Source organism: Palaemon carinicauda, chromosome 13 (genome assembly GCF_036898095.1).
Source record: "Palaemon carinicauda isolate YSFRI2023 chromosome 13, ASM3689809v2, whole genome shotgun sequence".
In the NCBI taxonomy this organism is placed as follows: Eukaryota; Metazoa; Arthropoda; class Malacostraca; order Decapoda; family Palaemonidae; genus Palaemon; species Palaemon carinicauda.
This window is the reverse complement of record NC_090737.1, coordinates 51,401,281-51,418,296: the sequence shown is the minus strand read 5'-3', so window position 1 is coordinate 51,418,296 and position 17,016 is coordinate 51,401,281. Positions and strand designations below refer to the sequence as shown.

The 17,016-nt window shown below is 39.2% G+C and overlaps 1 pseudogene; it reads right to left on the bottom strand.

Annotated features, from left to right (window-relative positions):
- Positions 1-12,066: 12,066 nt before the first annotated feature.
- On the bottom strand, positions 12,067-14,432 carry LOC137651565 (chromosome partition protein Smc-like; annotated as a pseudogene).
- Positions 14,433-17,016: the final 2,584 nt, after the last annotated feature.

Sequence of the window (17,016 nt, the reverse complement as noted above, 5' to 3'; positions counted from 1 at the left end):
GTTTTTTTAACGTTTAACAAATTAATTTTCTTGCTTTACTTATGATAAATTCATGAATTACATTTTCAAAATTCATTGCCATCGGTGTTTCAGACTTAATGCTGGGAGGTGCCAAATTTAAAAGTCTCTCCTAGCCCATAGTATTTCTCAGGTATGTCTTAATGAGCTTCAGTTTGCTGAAGGATCTTTCACGTGAAGCAACTGATACCCCTACAGCCAATAATAACCTAAGTCCCACTTGAAGGTTATTGAATCCTTCACCATATTTCATAATAAAACTAAGGAGTTCTGGGGCTGATTCTATGTTTCTGTTCCTTACCAAAAACTTTACATCTTGTATCTCTTGGCATAGTTCTGATGTTTTCAGGTCTTCGTTATATTTTTGCCACATGCCTTTGCACACTGCATCAACTTCTTCGTTTTTGCCAAATAATTCTTTAGGGCATAGGAAATGTAAAAGAACACGAAGATATTTAGAAGCAAACATTTTTAAGTGCGTGATTTTCGTTGTCAGGATGATTAATTCTATTGCAAAATGAAAAAAATTGGTGAAATATTTTAATTTTTGTTGGTTTTAATCGCTTAATTGCAAAAATCATAATTTGCGGTAACAAATTTCAAAGCTTTTATCCTTTACCCGCTAATTATTATTATTTCAATCTTGTGGGGCGGCAAGTTCAGGCTATTTTTGCCACCCCAGGGCATTTGCCCACCATGCCCTCCCCCATGTGAGGACCCTGTTCCCAGGCTGGTCTTATTAACTATCTCCAGCCTACAGGGCCCCACCATGGCATCACTCCTGTCCTCTGTTTGGTGGGAGTCAAAGATGCTCAAATTGACTAACCAGGTCGGTCAGCCAGACACAACCACAGCTCTTGCACAAATGAGGCGACCCTTAGGTCACATGGGTTCACCTGGGTTCAGCTTCCAATAAAGTGAGATTCATGGTCCATTGAATAACCCAGTTGAGGTGCCATATCGGGACTTTTCGGCAGACCAATGTAATGTTGTAAGGAGCGAGTAGGAAGCAGGATTTTATGCAAAATACGAAGAGAAATCTTGTTTGCCTGGGTTCAACTTCCAAAAAAGTGAGGTTCATGGTCCATAGAATAACCGAGTTCAGGTGCCATATCGGGACTTTAGGGCAGACCAATGTAACGTTGTAAGGAGTGAGTAGGAGGTAGGATTTTGTGCAAAATACGAGGAGATATCTTGTAGCTCTAAGGGAATATACTGTTAAAATAATATAATTATGTGATTCTAAGTTTAGTGTCTTTGTAATTATTTGATTTCAACTTTACTGCCTGGAAGCAGCGAATGCTAATGTTGGTCATTCCCTTACCATAATGTAAACCACCTCGCCCCATAAGACGAGACGAAACTGTAAGGTGTTTTTCTGTTACCCGTACCTTGTAACCTCAGTTGGACATTAAAACGTAACAAGTGTAAAGGTGTTTTTGTTAATCCAACTTACGAAGTTGGGGAAAAAGAAAAAGAGTATGAATTGAATGAAGAGAAATATCACACATAACCAAAAATAAAACTTTTACGGGTTATGGGCCCAGGAGTCATGGGTAGATAGAATAATATAGAAAAGAATGTTAAAACATGTGAATTTTCTACTCTTAAGAAGCAGAGAGAGAGGAGGTACCGCTAGTGTTTACTGGAAACTGGCACCGTCGCTAATGGAGATCAAGTATTTATTAGATGTGCCTAAATCAGCAGACCTTGCGCATAACGATCGTCTGTTCGTAGCAATCCGAGGACCCATAGGACAAGGAGAGCAGTGTTGTCGCCGAAGAATATACATTAACAGAAGGTAAACACATGTCTATCTTCAATTATAGCGCCATATGGATCCTGATTACACCAGCACAGGGTTCGTTAAGATGTTATCAAAGAGGCGTGGTTTTAGGGAAAACCAATAAGGATGAAGAAAGGAGAAAATTTCCTTATATGGAATTGTCCATAGTTAACCCCTCCCAAACATGGGTATATAAACTTCAACGAGAACGAGAGAAGGAGAGTACGAAAGACAGAACGAGGGTACGAAAAGTAGAACGAGAGAGAGAGAGAGAAGAGGAGAGAGAGAACGAGGGAGAACAAGCACAGGGAAGGAGAGAGAATGTAAAGACAGAATGCAGACGTGACCAGCCTTACGACAACTTGTCCGAGATGTCAGAACGAGTTGACCCCTGCTGTTATTACCAACCACGAAACGCCCAGACCTGAAATATCTACGTTCCTGTCAACCGTCGAGAGCTGCTGTGAAGAGTACTACTTTTTAAGTATTATTTGTCTACCTTCTTGACTGTTCCCCTATTTGCTGGAGTGTAGTTTGTTTAGTTCAGTGCTCCCTAAGTACTCAATCAAGAAACATTGACCTTTGACTAGTTGTAAATAAAATTATGTTTTCTTTTGCGAGTTTTCTTTCTATATTCCCTTTTTTCTATGTGGGTAGTGGTTGAGTAATCCTAATTTAATCAACCAATTCAAAAGAACCTGGTTCGATCCCACGAGGATCCTAACAGTTGGCGACCCTGCCAGGATTTTCTACTACATAACCAATTGAAAATAGGGAGAATATAGAAAGAAGCAGAATGAGTGCGATTACGAGATTTGATAGATTCACGTAAACTTCTTGGTCTAGGTGGCGATGATCTCCGTGATTATGTTCTTAAGAGAGAACAGGAAGTGTTTGAGAGAGACGAAAGAGCACCTGAAAGAGAAGAAAATGAAAGAAAGCGAGAGGGAAATGAAAGACAGCGTAAGCATGAGTTAGAAATGGCTCGTTTAAGACAAACTCTTCATAACAGATGGTCAGGTAGCAGATCAGGGAGTAATTCATCTTTAAATAGTGACAACACTGATAGTTTAGATATGAGTGCAGTGCTCAAACTTATACCAAAATTTGATGAGGAAGATGTTACGAAATATCTTATGTCTTTTGAAAAGTTAATTAACAGAGTAGGTTCTCCTAAAAAACAGTGGACTTTGTATTTACAATCAGTTTTAAGTGGTAAAGCACATTCTGTGTATAGTTGCTTGTCTGAGGATGAAAGTGAAGATTATGGTACTGTGAAAGAAACCGTACTTAGTGCATACAGATTGGTACCAGAGGCGTACCGTGAGAAGTTTAGAAGTTTGAAAAGAGATGATACTAGTACTTATGTAGAGTACGGAAAGAAGTTAGAAAGATCGTTTTGTGATTGGTTGACTTCCGCTGAAGTCGATAATTTTGAAGATATCAAGAACTTAGTTTAGTTAGAAAGTTTCAAAGATAACATATCCCCAGACATCAAATTATATACAGAAGATAGGCATGAAACATCTTTTGCCGATGCTACGAGATTAGCAGATGAGTACAGTCTCACACATGGTTTAAGTGGCAGTAAAAAGAAAAACGATCTTTTGTCAAGTAAGGCACAACATAGTAAAGTAAAGGTAGTTCTAACAATAACAATAATAGGAACAGGGATTATCATTATTATTATTGTTACACATGTGGGAAGGAAGGTCATATTTCTCGGTACTGTAGGAGCCAATGGGCACTCAGTAATTCAGAGGTCACTTGTTACAATTGTTATAAGAAAGGGCATATAGCTAGGAATTGCACAGTAGAAAGTACGAATGTGAAGAAACCTGAGTCACTAGTTAATAATCCTTCTTCAGGAAGGAATAGTCTCTTGAAAGAAACTAGGAAACATTATGGTGAATTTTTGTCTGAAGGTTTAGTTTCTTCTCTTAAAGGAGGTGATTCAAGGGAAGTAGTTTTGCTTAGGGATACAGGAGCGGCCGTATCACTCGTTAGGAGAGAGAATGTACCAAGGAATGTAATAATCAGCATGAAAGAAAAAGTTATGCTAGGTGGGTTTCCGAACACTTGTGTAGTTTGTCCTTTGTTAAAGATGAAATTGAAAAGTCAGTTAGTGTCAGGAGATGTAAAACTAGCAGTCATGGATACCTTGCCCTTAGACGGCGTTGACATTATTGTTGGTAACGATTTAACTACCTCCAAGTGTGTGGATCCTATTTTAAGTGAAGTTCAAGTGCCTGAAATGATAGTAACCAGGTCAAGATTAGATACAGATATTGACTACAGTCAATATGATGATGGGCTTAGCATGAGTGTAGCTGAGGAAACCAACTCTATAAATGTTGATAATGTGAGCAGAGATGATGATGTAGCTGTTGAAAGAAGTAATGTACAGATAGACAATGTAATAGGCCCAAGTAATAGCAGCTGTAGTGTTTCAGAAACTAGCATATTAAATAAGGATGACTAGTTAACATGCAGAGGGAAGATGAAACACTATCTCGAATTTTGGAATGTGAATTGGATGATGAACCTGAAAATGTTTGTAAGGAAACATTTAGTTTAAAAGACAAACTTTTGTGTCGCTATGTTCGTCCTAAGACAGGTAGCAAAGAGGAGGTTATAGAGCAATTAACAACTCCTAGGAAACTTTGTGAATCAATTTTGAAATTAGCACATGATGAACAAGAACATTTGGGAGTAAACAAAACATTCAAGTGTATAAGTAAAACGTACTTTTGGCCTAAAATGAAAAGTGATGTGAAGATATATGTTTTAAGTTGTCACGAATGTCAAATGGCTGGCAAACCTAATCAGGTAATTCCCAGGGCTCCGTTATGTAATATTCCATCGGTAGGAGAACCTTTTGAGAATGTCGTAATTGATATTGTAGGCCCTTTGCCCAGAAGTAAGGGAGGGAATATCTATCTATTAACAATCATTGATAGACTAACACGATATCCAGAAGCAATCCCAGTAAGAAATTGCAATGCAAAAACTGTAGTTAAATGCTTGCTGAACTATTTCTCTAAATTTGGACTTCCTTGCGTTATACAGAGTGATAATGGTAGCAATTTTGTATCAAAGTATTTCTTCCTTGCGTCATACAGAGTGATAATGGTAGAAATTTGGTATCAAAGTATTTCAGAGATAAAATGAAAGAGTTAGAGATTAAACTTGTAACTTCAACCCTGTACCACCCTGAATCACAAGGAATTGTTGAACGTTTTCATCAAACGTTGAAAAGTTGCTTAAGATACTCTGCTGGGCACAGAGAGGCATCTTCCTTCAGTGGGCAGATTCTCCAAGGACCCCACCTCATAGTGGGTAGCTCATTCTTGGCAAGAAAGGCAGGATCAGGAAAGAGGTTCAGTTCTCCTGTGTCTAAGAACTGAATATGGCCTTCGTTTCTGGATTAGGCCACTATTTCACTAACTCTAGCCCCTGAGGCTATTGCAAACAGATAAATTACTTTCTGTGTTCGATCCTTTAGAGTACAATCCTCATTGTTTAGGCTCGAAGCATAGTGCAAGACTTTGTCCGAGGACCACGTGATGGGCTTTCGTGGGGTTGCTGGTTTGAGTCTAGCGCATGCTTTTGGGATCTTATTAAAGATTTCACTAGAGAGGTCAACTTCAAAGGCATACAGAAGTGGTCTAGCTAGGGCCAACTTACACGAGGTCATCATAGTAGAAGCGAGGCTTTGTTCATGTAAGTATATGTAGAATGCGAGACAAAAATCTATCGATATTTCTGTTGGTTTCCTTGTTTTCACAAAGGAAACCCATTTCTTCCATGACGATTCATATTGTCTTCTAGTCGAACGTGACTTATACTCTTCGATGATGTCAACTTTATCCTTCGAGATTCTAAACTTTTTGTTCACCGCTAGGGCGAGAAAATCATGAGATGTAGGTTGTTGGTTCTCAAGGATTAAGCGTAGACAGTCGACTTCTGGACCAGTTGAGATAATACTGGATCCGGCAGAGGAAACAGTTTCAGTTTCAGCTCTAGAACTAGAGGGAACCTACTGTTTTTTGGCCACTTGAGGGCCACTACTGCTGCTGTCCCTCTGAAGGATCATAGCTTGTCGAGGACTCTTAGCAGAAGATTGATTGGTAAAACAGGTAAATGCGATTCCACCTGTTCCAGTCAAGGGACATGGCATCCATCGCCTCTGCTTAAGGGTCCATATAAGGGGCTATGTAACGAGGTAGTTTCTTGTTGTCGCTCGTTGCGATGAGGTCGATCTGCAGTTCCGGGACTTTTTCCGAGATGAAGGAGAATGAGTCTGTGTCTAGGGACCATTCTGTCTCTATGGGCCATCGCTTGGATAGAGCGTCCGCTGTCACGTTGCGGAACCCTTGTAGGTGAACTGCTGATGGGTCCCATCCCTTCTTCCTTGCCAGGTAGAAGATGGCTAATATCACATGGTTGATGTGAGGCGATCTCAAGCCTTGTCGATTTAGACATTTTACTATCACTTCGTTGTCCAGGACCAATCTGATGTGGATTTCTCTGCGAGGGTATAGTTTCTTCAACGTCAGGAAAACTGCCAAAGCTTCCAAAATGTTGATATGAAAGGTTTTGAACTGGTGCAACCAATTCCCTTGCACTTTTCTCTCGTGAGAATGGCCTCCCCATCCTTCCAAGGAGGCGTCCGTGTGTATCACCACTGATGGTTATGGTGGTGCTAGGCTCTTGGCTGTTGACCATGGCCTTAACTGTCTGAGCAACACGGTCGAGCTCAACCTTATTTTATCTCTTGAGCGTTTGATACGTATCTTCTCTAGACTCCTGACTCATCTTTTAGACATGCTACCGGGTCTGTCACTGCTGCAAACTGGAGAGAGCCCAATACTCTTGCCTGTTGGGGTCTTGAAATCCTCTTGTGACGGATTAGTCTCCTGACATATCCCGCTATCTCTCTCCTCTTCTTGGATGGAATGGAGAGGTGGTGTGACTTTAAGTCCCATTGGATGCCTAGCCCTTCGAACTTCTGAGCTAGAGAAAGGCAAGATTTCTTGCGATTGATCTTGAAGCCCAGGTGTTCCAGGAACTGGATTACCTTGTTGGCTGCTTGCAAACAAGTAGTCTTGGATGCTGCTCATACCAGCCAATCATCTAGATATACTACCACTTGAAGTCCTTCGGAGCGTAGCTGCTGGACGATTGTGTCTGCCTGCTTCATGAATATCCTTGGGGCTGTGTTCAGTCCGAAGGTCATTGCTCTGACGACAAACTACTACTTCTGTAACTTGAATCCTAGGTAGGAGGAGAAAGGGCGACTCGCGACTCACTGGAAGATGCCAGTAAGCATCTTCTAGGTATATTGAGACTGTGTACGCCCCTTTTAGTAGAAGGGTCCTTATGTGTTGCAAAGTAAACATCCGTAACTTGTTCTCGATGAACTTGTTGAGTGGAGACAAGTCTAGAATAACTCTTGAGTTTGTCTGAGTTTTTCTTGGGAATATAAAACAGCCTTCCCTGGAACTTGATGGACTTCGCTTTCCTTATTACCTTCTTGTTCAAGAGTACCTAAGTATAATCTTCTAACAAGGGGGTGGAGTGTTGGAAGAATTCTGGAAAACGGGGTGGAGTTCTGTTCCATTTCCACCTGAGTCCATTCGTGATTAGGCTGTGGGCCCAGGGATCGAAGGTCCAGCGATCCCGAAAGTAATACACTCTGCCCCCTGCCTGGAGCCCCTCATTGCTTAGCGGTCCTGCGGATTTGTTTCCACGACCACGTCCTCCTCGGATAGAGAGGAGTTACCTCCGGAAGAACTTCTCTTTGGGCCTTTTCCTTTCTGACTAGGGCGAAAGGAAGTCGACTGCTTCTCGGAGTTAGGGTTAAACACTGGTGACAGGGCTACCAGTTGTTGAGGGACCATCTGAAAGGCGGTCTGAGGCATCGTGGTCATAGTCACGGCAGGAAGTTGTGCAGGTCTGCGAGGTCTCCTTGCCTTTTCATTCTTAGGCTGGGGATCTCCATCTGAGGAAGATTTCCTCTTTGAGTTCATGCCCCACTTTTGGAGAAGGTTCCTGTTCTCTGTGGCTTCTCTGGCTATGATCTCTTAGACCAGTTCCTATGGGAAAAGGTCTTTACCCCAGATGCTCGAGGTAATCAGCTTCCTGGGCTTGTGTCTTATTGTTGCTGAGGCCAAAACCAACTCTCTGCAGGCTCTCCTTGCTCTGGCGAAAGCATATAAGTCTTTCAAAAGGGTACCCATGTGGAACTTAGCCAGGAAAAGGAACATTTCTGGGGTGTTCTGTAGACCTGCACTCATTTCCAGGCAGTTCTGATGAGAAAGGGAGGCCGCAAGTCTCTCCTTCGTCTCCTGTTCCCTCCTCAGAAGATGGTCTGGTAACTTCGGAAAGTTCTCATTGAACTGGTGGCCTGCTATCTCTGGACCCAACTTATAGATGGAGAAGGTTAGGTGGACATCCTTCCACTTCTCCTCGCAGGTAGGCAGTGCTAGAGAGAATGGTTTGCATTCCTCTAGGGTTGGGCAGGGTTTGCCCTCGCCGACTGCCTTGATGGCAAAATCTAGTGCTTTCTCCGAAAAGGGGAAAGAGATGGAGGAAGGCGCAAGAAAGGTGGGGTGTCTCTTGCTCAGTGCTGAGACTTATGGAGTTGGTGTACCTGGCTCCTTTCAAGGTTTTCAGGAGGAAGGCTTGCTCCTTGTCTTGTTCGAAGACAATGACCTCTTTGGGTACCGTTTCCTCACGGGATGCATGTTCATCCCGCAGTCTCACTTAACAGTCTGGGTAAGCGGAAAAGTTAGGCCAGAACTCAGAGTCTTCAATTAGTTTGGCCCCCAACTTCTCCAAGACGAAGTTTCCCATTCATCATGGGCATATGCTCCGCATACCTCCAGGGGTTGGTTTCGGAGCAGTGAGGGAGATCCAACGCTCTAAGGGGCTTCTTAGAGCCCTTGGTAGGTCCAGGGTGGTCCGCCTTCTCCTGCAACAGTATCTGCTGCTGCTTGATTGATTGTTTCATCGTCTTCTGTTCCTTTTGGAACAATTCCATCATCCTACACGTTCACCTGGTAAGTGATTGCGATTGATTTTCAAAAGTTTTACAATATTATTTACAATATATTTATTTCTGTGAATAGTGTTTTGATACTTATAGTGAACGTTGATAGATGATTTGAGAAGAGGATGCTAATGGTATATTATATGTAGGATTACAATCTTGCAGTATGTAGGCTATACAAAGTGTATTTGGACCCATGCAAAAACTCCCAAGGCAACAAGAGGAAGATGCAATGAAGTCAGAAAAGCGACAAAGATGCCATATTTGTCCTCGTTCGTCAACAGCTAGGACGAAGCTGTTGTGTGTCAACTGTAAAAAGTCTTCTTGCCATCGTCATTTTAGGACACTTTGCGCTGAATGTAGTCCAGAATGGTTAGTATTCGTTATTTTCTGTTCTATCTTAAAGTTTTCTACAATTCTTGCGATAATTTGCAGATATTATAGATCACATAGACTGGAATACTGAAAATATGAAAGAGGAAAATTCATTATTGGTGCTAGTTATTTTTTTGAAAATATTTAAAAAAAATAGTTAACTTTTTTAAATTTAAGGATTTTCATATACCATCTTATTTATCTAATATTCAAATTTTATGTATACAATTTTCAGCAGTCTCAGTTTATAATTTATATTAGAAAAAAATATTTTTGTCACATATAACTTTTTTTTCGTTACTAAAAATTCCCCCCCCCCCCTTTTTTTTCAAGATTTTTCAGTTTTTAGCCTAGGAGGTTCATCTTTCAACTGAAAATGCACTGAATGTAGCCCAGAATGGTTAGTATTCATTATTTTCTGTTTTATCTTAATATTTTCTACAATTCTAGCAATAATTTTCAGGTATTATAGGTCACATAGCCTGGAATAGTGTAAATATGAAAGAGGAAAATTCATTATTGGCGCTAGTTATTTTTTTGAAAAAAAAATTAGAAAAAATAGTAAACTTTTTTATTTCAGGATTTTCATTTATCATCTTACTTATCTATTATTCAAATTTTATGTATACAATTTTCAGCAGTCTCAATTTTAATTTATATTAGAAAAAAATATTTTTGTCACATGTAATTTTTTTCGTTACTAAAAATTCCCCCTCCCCTTTTCTTTTATTTCCAGATTTTTTATTTTCCACCTAGGTGGTCATTTTTGAACTGAATATGCCTCAGGAACTCCTAGAAACTACCAGGCGGTTTTTATCAAGTAGCAAGGACAAAGGCTCCCAGGGCCCTGAGAGTGGTAGTCTCTCAAAATCAACAAAAGTTTTAAGGTCTCAGTTAATAAAAAAAATCATTAAGTTACTTCCATGTCTATTATTGACTATATCCTAGTCGTAGATAGCTAGAATTATATGTATAAAAAAAAATGCATTACCGTAACTAACAAGTGAAGTTGAAATAAGCGGTAGCGTATACGCTACACGTTTACCTGTTACGTTATCGATTTAGATGTTTAACTGTCCAGGGTTAAAGAAGGAGAGTTTCCTATTATTATGGTTAAACATAACAGTTGGAAGTGTAGGAGGACTATCAGGCTGCCTACTGTCTCCTTTCCAGAATGAAAGTTCCAATGGAAGGGGTAAGAATCTGTCGGATTCTGGCTTCCACCCATCCACAAAAGGCCTGTCACCGGCTATAACGTCGGTGGCAATAAATGTGGATGGCAGCCCAAGGGAGGGCTGAGGACTTCCCAAAGTATGTTAGGTTTCCCACCGGCAGCCGTCAGGAGCCGTCTAAATCTTCCCCCCAATAATATTCACTTCCTCTGAAGGAAGGAAGTAAGGGGGAAGGTGGCAGAAACAGCTGAACTAACTGCTACCAACAGGGAACCAGTCGGTAACGCAATCACCCTAGCAAGCCGGGATGACTGTCAGAATACCGGTGAAGGAGTTTTGTGACGGCTATGACGTTGTGGTGGGATGTCACAAGAACAACCTTCACACCCTTGAATCACTCCAAACAGACAAATGTCTCCTCAGCACAAACTTTTCCCTTACGTTATTAGCAGCGGGACTCTTGGATAAAAAGGACATAAAAACAAAACATAACCCTAAAAGTATATTCCTTAAAACTAAAATAATTATCACAAAAAACCCTTCTATAATCACATAAACCCTCAAAATAAATAAAGCTTAAAACTAAACACTAACAAAACTTAAACTTAAATTTACCACAACCCAAACTTCAAAACACAAAAACATATATATTGCGTGTGGTCACTTAACACTTTCGCTAGATAAATCACAAAAAAACAAAAACACTTAAGTAATGATTCACTTAGCCAACTGTCTTATTTAGCACAACACCACTCTATGAGATACATAAGTATCTGTTAATTTCCCACAACGGCCTTAACTCTTCGGGTCATAGGTGTCATCATCATCATCATCATCATCATCATCATAGTAATCATTATCATTGACACAAGAATAATCAACTCAGGTTCTTAAACGCAGTCCAGGTCATCAACAGTCGGTCAATCCACTACAGCAGTCTAAACACAATTAATTACAGGCCAGGTCATCAACGGTTGAGCAACATTCAAAAATAAGTTCTCCAAAGGAGGAATTACAGCCTGCAAATGAAAAAAAGAAAAACACTTACGAACACTCCTAGTTAACTAAACTATCGCACTATAATCAAAGATAAATAATAAATTGTTCCTATCATTCACAATCACGATAAGCAAATATAAACAAAACTGTACTTACTCAAAAAATAATCAAACACTTCCACGCTGGTAAAAGAATAAAAATCATAATCCAGCATTCACAAACACAACTGCCTCTAGCTGCAGTCAAATCAAAAAGCCATTTACCCAAGACATTCACCACTGTCATAACCTAACTAAAAACATAAACAAACAATCTCATTTATACCAACAGTCTTTCTCACAACAGACAATCAATACACTAACTACCTCTCATTCGCTGACACACACACACACACACACACACACACTCTCTCTCTCTCTCTCTCTCTCTCTCTCTCTCTCTCTCTCTCTCTCTCTCTCTCTCTCTCTCTCTCGATTTGGCAAACAACAAAAAATAAATAAAAAATAAGACAAAAATTAATCCTCCACATTCCTCCCCCTTTACTTTGCCAAATCCGTCTAACGCAATACTTACCTGATTTTATTTTTCATAACCGAGTCACAGTCGGGAACAGGACCTCTGCTTTGAGTAACTAGGCCTTCATATTCTCTCTAATTCATTTCTTATATACCGCTATCATTCAATGTCCTATTCCAATTCTCATCTGTACTCCTATCATCTAATATATCATGCACTATACCATCTACCTTACTATCATCTGGTCCTACAATCTCACCTATTTCCGTCAGCAATTCATCCATTTCATCAAAACCATTTTCTACTTTAATAAAAGATCCCTTCATACTACTTATCATTCTCCTATCTCTCAGTCTCGCATTCTTCATACTTTCTTTTACATCATCTAATGAAAAACCACACACACTATAGGTATCATTCATACTCAGCCATGATTCATCTGTATTAACACATTTATCTTCCATACTCACCTGTACATTTACACCCTTGTCATGCATATTCAGATTCCTACCTATACCTATAAATTTCCCTTCCACTTCCTCCTCACTTAAAAATTTCAAACGCTTCTTTTCCCTATATTCAACTAAGACTAATTGTTTATTTTCCAACCCCAACTTCTCATGCATACTAGGTTCATACTTACTCATTTCCAACCAATTATTCACCACATTCTCACGAACATTGATCCTATTCCTTCCACACACAAAGGAGGACTCACCCAGTTGAACCCTCTGCCTACCTAGTTTTCAGAACATCCTGGCAGGCTTAATCCCTTCTTCCTACAAACCTTAGCTACATGCCCATCTATACCACATTCAGTACACTTACCTCGCAGCTCTTTGCACATTCTAGCATAATGACCATCCTTACCATAATTACCACAAATCACATTCATACGATTACTACGACATCCACTTGCTAAGTGCCCAGTCATACCACACCGATAACATTTTACCCCTTTCTCGTTCTTGCACTCGCTAATTCTCTGCCCTACCTCACCACATCCAAAACAAGCACCTAGAGCCCATCTACATTCATTCTTCTTATGACCTTCCTTTCCATACCTATAACACTTTTCATCATGGACACGACTATCTAACCTACCTCGCTGCACACTAACACTCCTATCTCTCCAAACCTGATTCCCTTGCCTAAACCCTTCATTTATCCTTACAGGTAATCCCATATTACCCACCCTAACACTTCTATCTACTACACTATCAGCTACCATCATAGGTCCTTTCATAACAGCATCTCAAAAACTAACAAATTCTGGCTCACTTTCTTCCATTTCTCTTCTCACATTCACAGATTTACTTTCTTTCATACATCTATCTAACTCGTATTCCTCAACTATCTCTAATATATCACCTCATGTCAATCTCTCTTGCATCCACCTCATTTTCTCCTTCCGTTTCAAATGAATAAATTCACACACATTCTCAGGTACTGTCGCCAAAAACTTCCTCATTAACTCTTTATTCTCATTTATACCTTCATCCCCATACTTCTTCCTAGCTAAAGTTTCCAACCTACATACATACACTGATATTGCTTCTCCTACATTCATCCGTGCTTCATCAAAATAATTCTTACGCTTATACCTAAGACTCCCTTTCATACGTTTTACCTGTTCAATTATTCTCCTTTTCACACTTTCATAATCAACATCCCCTACACTCATTATCCCACCATACATCGTCAACAAATACCCTGTCAAATATTCTCCTAACTCCCTAGCCCAAACTCTCTTACTATCACCATACTTATCCTGACAATACCTCTCATACTCCTTGAAAAACTCGTATACATCCCTACTGCTATGCTCATTGAACCTTTCACACCGAGGTACCTCTCTCATTAACACAGTCTTACACACATCATGTTCATTCTCACTGGTATCATCACTGCTACCTTCCTTCTTGTGTCCTTCTTCCTCGCTAGAATATAAGGATTCTAATTCCACACTCATACTCCTATCCTTGATTATACTCTTCCTACCATTTTTCTTACTTACCACTTTCACCCATTCATGATCATCCTCACCCTCATACTGACCTTTCTTCTTTTCCCTCTTCACATTACTTTTACCTTTCTTCTCATTTTTCCTATCACATTTCTGTTCATCCTTACTATACCTAATTCCTTTATCTTCAATCTCACTATCACTTCCTTCCCCATTATCACTTACTTTAGCCTTCTCTTCCACTATCAACCCATTACCTGAAGCAGAAGGCACTCCTCCAACTGCACCTTCACCCATGAACGTTTTCATCATCCTCATTACTTTCACCATCATAGCTTCCATTTGTTTCTCCATTCGTTCCTCATTCGCTCGCATCCTCATCTCAACACCCTCTTCCACTCTCTCTACACTTCCCTTTAGAGCTTTCAGTTCCTTTCGCATCTCCTCATTCTCAAAACTCAGCCTTGCATTCTCAAGCAACAATTTCTCCTCACGCTCCTTATTCAGCCGCAATTCCTCCTTCAAAACCCTTAACTGTTCTTCCATTTTCAGTCTTAACTCTAATTTCTTATCCTAATTCAGTCCTCTGTCCAAGAGTCCAGCTTCCTATCCCACCTCGGCAGTCCCTGTTCAGGCGCCAAAATAATGTGGCGGGATTTCACAAGAACAACCCCCACACCCTTGAATCACTCTAAACAGACAAATGTATCCTCAGCACAAACTTTTCCCTTACGTTATCAGCAGTGGGACTCTTGGACAAAAAGGACATAAAAACAAAACGTAACCTTTAAACTAAAATAATTAACACAAAAAACCCTTCTACGATCAAATAAACTCTCAAAATAAATAAAGCTTAAAACTAAACACTAACAAAACTTAAACTTAAATTTACCACAACCCAGACTTCAAAACACAAAAACATATATATATATATATATATATATATATATATATATATATATATATATATATATATATATATATATATATATATATATATTGAGCGCGTTCACTTAACACTTTCGCTAGATAACAGTCACAAAAACAAACACTTAAGTAATGATTCACTTAGCCAACTGTCTTATTTGGCACAACACCACTCTATGACAAACAGAAGTGTCTGTTAATTTGCCACAACGGCCTTAACTCTTCGGGTCATAGGTGTCATCATCATCATCATAGTAATCATTATCATAGACACAAGAATAATCAACTCAGGTTCTTGAACGCAGTCCAGGTCATCAACAGTCGGTCAATCCACTACAGCAGTCTAAACACAATTAATTACAGGCCAGGTCATCAACGGTTGAGCAACATTCAAAAATAAGTTCTCCAAAGGAGAAATTACAGCCTGCAAATGAAAAAAAAAGAAAAACACTTATGAACACTCCTAACAAACTAAACTATCCCACTATAATCAAATATAAATAGTAAATTGTTCCTATCATTCACAATCACGACAAGCAAATATAAACAAAACTGTACTTACTCAAAAAATAATCAAACACTTCCACGCTGGTAAAAGAATAAAAATTATAATCCAGCATTCACAAACACAACTGCCTCTAGCTGCAGTCAAATCAAAAAGCCATTCACCCAAGACATTCACCACTGTCGTAACTTAACTAAAAACATAAACAAACAATCTCATTTATACCAATAGTCTTTCTCACGACAAACAATCAATATAGGCCTATTATCATTGCTTAGTTGTTAAAACTAAATATAAATACAAGCACATACAATGATTCCTTGCTAATTTGCACTTATTAACTTTGAAATATTCATAAAGAGGAGATTTAGATTGAGTTAGCTTTTAGTAGTAGGTTATAATATAGATAGTAGGTTGGCCAGGGCACTAACCACCCATTGTGATACTACCATCAGAGAGTTATTGGGTCCTTTGACTAGCCAGACAGTAGTGCATTGGATTCTTCTCTCGGGTTACTGCTCATATTCTTTTTGCCTACACATACACTGAATCTGGAATATTCTTTACACATTCTCATCTGTACTTGTACACTTGACAAACTGAGATTACCAAACAATTCTTCCTCGCTCAAAGGGTTAACTACTGCAATATAAATGTTCGGTGGCTACTGTCCTCTTGGTAAGGGTAGAAGAAAGAAGGACACCCCAAAATCAAACCATTGATCTATGATCTTGGATAGTGCCATAGCCCCTGTACCATGCTCTTCCACTGTCCTGGGGTAGAGTTCTCTTGCTTGAGAGTACACTCGGGCACACTATCCAATCTTATTTCTCTTCCTCGTTTTTTTCTTTTTTCTAATTTTCATAGTTTATATGTGAAAGATTTGTCTTGATATTGTTGTTGCACTTAAAATATTTTATTTTAATTGTTGATAACCCCTAATTTCCTTTCCTCACTGGTCTATTTTCCATGATGGAGCCCTAGGGCTTATAGCATTCTGCTTTTCCAACTATGATTGTAGCTTTGCAAATAATAATAATAATAATAATAAAAATAATAATAATAATTGTGGAAATTCTTTCCACGCTTTATTCTAGTCAACCCCGTTATTCCATTTTTTATTTTTTGTTTGTTATTTTCTGGGTTTTACGCCTCTCTTTTATATTTTGTTTCCTTTGTAACCTTCATTATTATACCCTTAAATATTCATTGCTGCTAACATGACCATCATTCCCCTGTAATGCTTTACCTTTCATCACCTCATTCCTCTGTAGGACTAGATGATTTTCTCTCATTTCGTGAGCTCACAGTACATTGCTCTGACGATGCAACGGACCGTCGACAATTTTTAAGAAAAAACAGCACTTGGTTGTGTTCTGTTCCAAATGCTCTTGAAGCTTTGGATGTTTAACCACAATTGGTTTGTATTAAAGTAACTCTTTAATTTACGTAACTCATTGATCTTAGCTTATTGCTATTTACATCTCAGTACCTATTTATAAGTCTGTTTAGCTAGGATTGTTTTCTGTGTTATTGAACATCACTAAATGCCATTTAATTTTTTTGTATTTATATTAATTTTTATAAACCAGACAGTAGGATTTCTTTATAATTACTTTCCCCTGGAGTTTCAAGAATGATCCTTGTATTTATAAAAAGCACCCTTCAGCGAAACACATACTCATGAAAATTTGAAGA